Source organism: Giraffa tippelskirchi, chromosome X, assembly GCF_054371585.1.
Source record: "Giraffa tippelskirchi isolate mGirTip1 chromosome X, T2T-mGirTip1v1.2.pri, whole genome shotgun sequence".
In the NCBI taxonomy this organism is placed as follows: domain Eukaryota; kingdom Metazoa; phylum Chordata; class Mammalia; order Artiodactyla; family Giraffidae; genus Giraffa; species Giraffa tippelskirchi.
In genome coordinates, this window is record NC_137289.1 from 77168474 (window position 1) to 77177252 (window position 8779).

Consider the following 8779-nt stretch of genomic DNA (forward strand, 5'->3'; position numbering starts at 1 on the left):
CCCAGCATCAGGGTCTTTTCCAATGAGTCAGTTCTTCGCATCAGGTGACCAAAGTATTGGAGCTTCAGCTTCAGCATCAGTCCTTCCAATTAATATTCAGGACTGATTTCCTTTTGGATTGTCTGGTTGGATCTCCTTGCAGTTCAAGGGACTCTCAAGAGTCTTCTCCAACACCACAGCTCAAAAGCATCAGTTTTTTGGCACTCAGCATTCTTTATAGTCCAACTCTCACATCCATACATGACTACTGGAAAAACCATAGCTTTGACTAGACAGATTGTTTTGGCAAAGTAATGTCTCTGCTTTTTAATATGCTGTCTAGGTTGGTCATAGCTTTTCTTCCACAAAGCAACGTCTTTTAATTTCATGGCTGCAGTCACCATCTGCAGAGACTTTGGAGCCCAAGAAAATTAAGTCTGTCACTATTTCCATTATTTTCCCATGTATTTGCCATGAAATGATGGTACCGGATGCCATGATCTTTGTTTTTTGAATGTCGAGTGTTAAGCCAGCTTTTTCACTCTTCTCTTTCAATTTGATCAAGAGGCTCTTTAGTTCCTCTTCACTTTCTGCATTAGGGTGGTGTCATCTGCATATCTGAGGTTATTGATATTTCTCCCAGCAACCTTGATTCCAGCTTGTGCTTCATTCCGTCTGGCATTTCGCATGATGTACTCTGCATATAAGTTAAATAAGCAAGAGGACAATATACATCCTTTTCCAATTTGGAACCAGTTCGATGTTCCATGTCCAGTTCTAACTGTTGCTTCTTGACCTGCATACAGATTTCTCAGGAGGCAGGTAAAGTGGTCTGATATTCCCATCTCTTGAAGAATTTTCCACAGCTTGCTGTGACCACACAGTCAAAGACTTGGGCGTAGTCAATAAAGCAAAAGTAGGCCTTTTTCTGGAATTCTCTTTCTTTTTTATGATCCAACGGATGTTGGCAATTTGATCTCTGGTTCCTCTGCCTTTTCTAAGTCCAGCTTCACCATCTAGAATTTCTCAATTCACGTGCTGTTGGAGGCTCACTTGGATAATTTTGAGCATTACTTTGCTAGCGTGTGAGATGAGTGCAATAGTGTAGTAGTTTGAATATTCATTGACATTGCATTTCTTTGGGATTGGAATGAAAACGGAACCTTTCCAGTCCTGTGGCCACTGCTGAGTTTTCCAAATTTGCTGGCTTGTCGAGTGCAGCACTTTAACAGCATCATCTTTTAGGATTTGTAATAGCTCAACTGGAATTCCATCACCTCCACTAGCTATGTTCGCATTATGCTTCCAAGGGCACAATGAACTTCACATTCCAGGATGTCTGACTTTTGGTGAGTGATAACACCATTGTGGTTATCTGGGTCATTAAGATCCTTTTTGTATAGTTCTTCTGTGTATTATTGCCACCTCTTCTTAATATCTTCTGCTTCAGTTAGATCCATACCATTTCTGTCCTTTATTGTGCCCATCTCTGCATGAAATATTCCCTTGGTATCTCTAATTTTTTGAAGAGCTCTCTAGTCTTTCCCATTCTGTTGTTTTCCTCTGTTTCTTTGCATTGATCACTGAGGAAGGCTTTCTTATTTCTCCTTGCTCTTCTTGGAACTCTGCATTCAGATGGGTATATCTTTCCTTTTCTTCCTTTTCCTTTACTTTCTCTTCTTACATATACATATACATGTATATGTATCCATTCTCCCCCAAACTCCTGTCTCAGCCAGGCTGCCACATAACATTCATCAAAGTTCTCTGTGCTCTACTGTAGGAGCTAGTTGGTTACCCATTTAAAATATAACAATGTGTACATGTCGATCTCAAGCTCCCTAACTATTCCCTCCCCATCCTTCCCCCTGGCAACTATAAGTTCTTCTCTCAATCCATGAGTCTGCTTCTGTTTTGTAAATAACTTCTTTTGTATCATTTCTTTTTAGATTCCACATATAGGGGATGTTATATGGTATTTCTCCTTTTCTGTCTGACTTACTTTATTCAGTATGATGAACTAGGTCCATCCACGTTGCAACAAATGGCATTATTTCCTTCTTTTTAATGGTTAAGCAATATTCCATTTTATATATGTACCATGTTTTCTTTATCCATTCCTCTATGGATGGACATTTATGTTGTTTCCATGTCTTTGGCTATTATGAGTAGTGCTGCTATGAACATAAGGGTGCATATATCTTTTTGAATTACAGTTTTTATCTTTTCAAGATATATACCCAGGAGTAGAATTGTTGGATCATATGGTAGTTCTGTTTTTAGTTTTTAAAGAAACCTCCATACACTTTTCAATAGTGGTTGTAACAATGTACATTCCTACAAACAGTGTACACACATTTTCTCTATACCCTCTCCAACATGTATTATCTATACATTTTTTTATGACAACCATTCTGACTCTCATGAGATGATACTTCACTGCAGTTTTGATTTGCAGTTGTCTAGTAATTAGTGAATATCTTTTCATGTGCCTATTGACCATCTGTCTATTTAGGTCTTCTGCCCATTTTTTTTTTTATTTTTTTATTTATAAATTTATTTATTTTAGTTGGGGGCCAATCACTTCACAACATTGCAATAGTTTTTGCCATACATTGACATGAATCAGCCATGGGTTTACATGTGTTCCCACTCCTGGACCCCCCACCCACCTCCCTCCCCATCCCATCCTTCTGGATCATCCCATTGCCCCGGCCCTGAGCCCTTGTCTCATGCATCGAACATGGAATGGTGTTCTGTTTCACATATGATAATATACATGTTTCAATGCTATTCTCCCAGAACGTCCCACCCTCACCTTCTCCCTCAGAGTCCATAAAATTGTTCCATGCACCTGTGTCTCTTATTCTGTCTCGCATATAGGGTTATCATTACCATCTTTCAAATTCCATATATATGCATTAGTATACTGTATTGTTGTTTTTCTTTCTGGCTTACTTCACTCTGTATAATGGGCTCCAGTTTCATCCATCTCAGTAGAACCGATTCAAATGTATTTTTTTAATGGCTGAGTAATATTCCATTGTGTATATGTACCACAGCTTCCTTATCCATTCGTCTGCTGATGGACATCTAGGTTGCTTCCATGTCCTGGCTATTGTAAACAGTGCTGTGATGAACATTGGGGTACACGCGTCTCTTTCAATTCTGGTTTCCTCGGTGTATATGCCCAGCAGTGGGATTGCTGGGTCATATGGCAGTTCTATTCCCAGTTTTTTAAGGAATCTCCACACTGTTCTCCATAGTGGCTGTACTAGTTTGCATTCCCACCAACAGTGTAAGAGGGTTCCCTTTTCTCCACACCCTCTCCAGCATTTATTGCTTGTAGACTTTTGGATAGCAGCCATTCTGACTGGTGTGAAATGATACCTCATTGTGGTTTTGATTTGCATTTCTCTAATAATGAGTGATGTTGAGCATCTTTTCATGTGTTTGTTAGCCATCTGTATGTCTTCTTTGGAGAAATGTCTGTTTAGTTCTTTGGCCCATTTTTTGATTGGGTCGTTTATTTTTCGGGAATTCAGCTGCAGAAGTTGCTTGTATATTTTTGAGATTAATTGTTTGTCTGTTGCTTCATTTGCTAATATTTTCTCCCATTCTGAAGGCTGTCTTTTCACCTTGTTTATAGTTTCCTTTGTTGTGCAAAAGCTTTTAATTTTAATTAGGTCCCATTTGTTTATTTTTGCTTTTATTTCCAATATTCTAGGAGGTGGGTCATGGAGGATCCTGCTGTGATTTATGTCGGAGAGTGGTTTGCCTATGTTTTCCTCTAGGAGTTTTATTGTTTCTGGTCTTACATTTAGATCTTTAATCCATTTTGAGTTTATTTTTGTGTACGGTGTTAGGAAATGTTCTAGTTTCATTCTTTTACAAGTGGTTGACCAGTTTTCCCAGCACCACTTGTTAAAGAGATTGTCTTTTCTCCATTGAATATTCTTGCCTCCTTTGTCGAAGATAAGGTGTCCATAGGTGCGTGGGTTTATCTCTGGGCTTTCTATTTTGTTCCATTGATCTATATTTCTATCTTTGTGCCAGTACCATACTGTCTTGATGACTGTGGCTTTGTAGTAGAGCCTGAAGTCAGGCAGGATATAAAATTAACACACAGAAATCCCTTGCATTCCTATACTCCAATAATGAGAAAACAGAAAGAGAAATTAAGGAAACAATACCATTCACCATTGCATCAAAAAGAATAAAATACTTAGGAATATATCTACCTAAAGAAACAAGAGACTTATATATAGAAAACTATAAAACACTGATGAAAGAAATCAAAGAGGACACAAACAGATGGAGAAATATACCGTGTTCATGGATTGGAAGAATTAATATAGTGAAAATGAGTATACTACCCAAAGCAATCTATAGATTCAATGCAATCCCTATCAAGCTACCAATGGTATTTTTCACAGAACTAGAACAAATCATCTCACAATTTGTATGGAAATATAAGAAACCTCGAATAGCCAAAGCAATCTTAAGGAAGAAGAATGGAACTGGAGGAATCAACCTGCCTGACTTCAGGCTCTACTACAATGCCCATTTTTTGATTAGGTTGTTTTTCTGATGCTGAGCTGTGTGATATTTTATATTTCAGATATTAACCCCTTGTTGATCACATCATTTGCAAATGTGCTCTGCATTTCTTTAGGTTGTCTTTTCATTTTGTTGAAAATTTCCTTAACCACCTTATTCTTCAAATAAGAAAATTCTACTTCTTTCCTTTCTGGGCCTCCTTGCTACTGAATTTCAAACTATTACAAAAGTTCTAAGAGAAATACTTTGCATAGTGCCTTCCACATACTAGGCAAGGGATATAAATGTTGATTTGTTTTAAAATAGTGTTTTCTAGCCAGGCTCTCCAGGTTTCTCAGTGAAGCTCTGGTACATATACACAATGGAATATTACTCAGCCATTAAAAAGAATACATCTGAATCAGTTCTATTGAGATGGAGGAAACTGGAACCCATTATCCAGAGTGAAGTAAGCCAGAAAGAAAAACACCAATACAGTATACCAATGCATATATATGGAATTTGAAAGATGGTAACAATAACCCTATATGCGAGACAGAATAAGAGACACAGATGCATAGAACAGTCTTATGGACTCTGAGGGAGAAGGTGAGGGTGGGACGTTCTGAGAGAATAGCATTGAAACATGTATATTATCATAGGTGAAACAGAACACCATTCCAGGTTCGATGCATGAGACAAATGCTCAGGGCTGGAGCAATGTGATGACTCAGAGGGATGGGATGGGGAGGGAGGTGGGAGGGGGGTTCTGGAAGGGGAACTCATGTAAACCCATGGCTGATTCATGTCAATGTATGGCAAAAACCACTACAATATTATAAAGTAATTAGCCCCCAACTAAAATAAATAAATTTATTAGAAAAAAAAAAAGAATTTGCCTGCCAATGCAGGAGCTGCAGGAGAAAATTTCATGGACAGAGGAGCCTGGTGGATTTCAAAGAGTCAGACATGACTGAACGACTGAACACACATGCACACTTTCTAGCTACATTGATTGAAGAGCATAATCTCCAATAAGAGAACTCTGTGCAACTAAGATCCCCATAGAATTATCTCTTAACAAATAACAGTTTACAAATAACAGTAGAGTCCTTAACATAGGATTGAAACTTACTAAATAGAGGTTATTCTTTTTTTTTAATTTTTTTACTTTACAATATTGTATTGGTTTTGCCATACATTGACATGAATCCACCATGGGTGCACATGTGTTCCCCTTCCAGAACCCCCCTCCCACCTCCCTCCCCATCCCATTCCTCTGGGTCATCCCGGTGCACCAGCCCCAAGGTTATTCTATCACAACAAACATTTGAAAGAGGAATGAGATGCTACAAAGTGTTGTGAGTAGCAGAACATGAAACCAGCACATCTTTTCTCATCTCATCTTTTTATGTCAGTTTCTGATGAGATTCCTTTTTGACAGCTGTGATGTTATTTCCAGACACTCTCTTACTGATTGATGGTTATGAGCCAGGTTTCTATTCCTCTTCCTTCAGTCAATTCACAACTGAAGTAGAAAAATCCTCTATATAGACCTTGGATTAATCATTCTATCTTAACTTTTGTTAGTTTGCCTACCAAATGCAGTTTATTCTCCCACTCTCAACAATTCTCCCACTCTCTTTCCACCATAGCCTCCCTATAAACATCTTTAGGAAGATGACGTATACATGAGCCTGGATAAGATATGGTCTAGAATGAGCTTCTGAGGTAATTTTAGCAGCTCAAGATGCAGAAAACTTTTGCAGATTTCAATGCATGACAAAATAATGCTGAGGACCTGTATGTGAGCCCTAGCTCAACCACTAAATAACAATGACTATGTTTAATTCCTTCCTTCTTTTGGGCTCAATCTCCTAATGTGAAAAAGTAGGTGACTGGACTAGACAATTTCTAAAGTCCCTTGCAGCTCTAAAGGTCTATTACACAAAACTCACTTTTAGCAGTCAGTTACATTCATTTAAATTATTTTGTAACTACACATTATTTATATTGTGTTAGAAAGCAGAGTATGTTCAGGAGAGATAAGATGGCGGAGGATTAGGTGGACATGGAGTACGTCTCTCTCCATGGATACATCAGGAATACACTTTCAGACACAGAAGATCTTGCAGAACATCAGCTGAGAGTGTGCAGGAGTTCCTGGAAAGGAATATATAGATCCATGCAAAATTCGGCAGGATGAAGGAAGTAGGGGGGAAAAGAGGAGGGACAAGATGACTGGACTTGCAACTGGGGTTGGTGGAACTGAAGCAGGGGTCAGATCCCTACATCGGAGCAGTTGTTTGCAAGAGAGGAGAAGCATCTGAGGACGATGGAGAGTGTAGCAGCTGATCTATGACAGGCTGAATGGAATGAGAACCATACAGGCAATCTTTGCCAAAGCCCTGTGAGCCCCAGACAGGCATTCAAGTTCCATAGAAAGTACAGTAGCTGGGAGCTGGAGCATAGGGATTGGAAAGCAATCCCATGGGGAGGTCTGCTGTTGACTGTGGGAAGACAGCCTGACGGGACTTGAGGGAGGAGATCATAGTGGGCGATGCCTGTGGAGGAAAGCTCAGCAGCCATAGAGGCAAAGTGATACTGCTGAGTCACGTGAAAGGAGTGGAGCCATCACTGTAGCCTCTATCTCCCCACAGCTGAACAGTAGGAAAAAAGATACCCCAGAGAGTTATTATTCAGTCACTCAGTCATGTCCGACTCTCTGTGACCCCATGAACTGCAATACGACAGGCTTCCCTTCCTTCAATATCTCCTGAAGTTTTCTCAATCTCATGTCCATTGATGGTGATGTCATGCAGCCATCTAAATCTCTGTTGCCACCTTCTCCTGCTCTCAATCATTCCCAGCATCAGGGTCTTTTCCAATGAGATGGCTGTTCACATTAGATGGCCAAAATATTGGAGCTTCAGCTTCAGCATCAGTCCTTTCAATGAGTATTCCATGTTGATTTCATTTAGGATTGACTCGTTTGATGTCCTTGCAGTCCAAGGGACTCTCAAAAGTCTTCTCCAGCACTACAGTTCAAAAGCATCAGTCTCTGGCACTCAGCCTTCTTTATGGTCCAACTCTCACATCCATACATGACTTCTGGAAAAACCATAGCTTTGACTAGACGGACCTCTGTTGGCAAACTAATGTCTCTGCATTTTAATACACTGTCTAGGTTTGTCATAGCTTTTCTTCCAATGAGCAAGCATCTTTTAATTTCATAGCTGCATTCACCACCAAAGTGATTTTGGAGCCCAAGAAAATAAAGTCTGTCACTGTTTCCATTTTTTCCATTTATGTGCCATGAAGTGATGGGACCAGATACCATAGTTTTAATTTTTTGGATGTTGAGTTTTAAGCCAGCTTTTTAAGCCTCTTTCACCTTCATCAAAAGGTTCTTTAGTTCCTCTTCACTTTCTCCCATTAGGGTGGTATCATATGCCTTTTTGAGGTTATCAATAATTTTCCAGGCAATCTTGATTCCAGCTTGTGCATCATCCAGCTCAGCATTTCACATGATGCACTCTCCATAGAAGTTAAATAAGCAGGGTGACAATAGACAGCCTTGACGTACTCCTTTCCCAATTACGAACCAGCCCATTGTTCCATGTCAGATTCTAAATGTTGCATCTTGACTTGCATACAGGTTTCTCAGGAGGAAGGTAAGGTGATCTGGTACTTCCATCGCTTTAAGAACTTTCCACAGTTTACTGGTGGCTCAACAGTAAAGAATCCACCTGCAATACTGCAGCCTCAGGAGACGTGGGTTTCATCTCTGGGTTGGAAAGATCCCCTGGAGGAGGAAATGGAAACTCGCTCCTGTATTCTTGCATGGAGAATCATATGGACGGAGGAGCCTGGCAGCCTACAGTCCATAGGGTCTCAAAGACCCAGACACTCCTGAAGCGACTTAGCACACAGCCACACAGTCAAAGGCCTTAACATAGTCAATATGCCAGAAGTAGATATTTTACTGGAATTCTCTTGCTTTTTCTATGGTCCAATGGATGTTGGCAATTTGGTCTCTGGTTCCTCTGCTTTTTCTTAATCCTGCTTGAACATCTAGAAGTTCTTGGTTCACGTACTGTTGAAGCCTAGCTTGAAGGATTTGGATCATTGCCTTGCTAGCATGTGAAATGAACCCAATGGAGTGGTAGTTTGAACATTCTTTGGCACTGTCCTTCATTGGAACTGGAACGAAAACTTACCATTTCCAGTCCTGTGGCCACTGCTGAGTTTTCCAAATTTG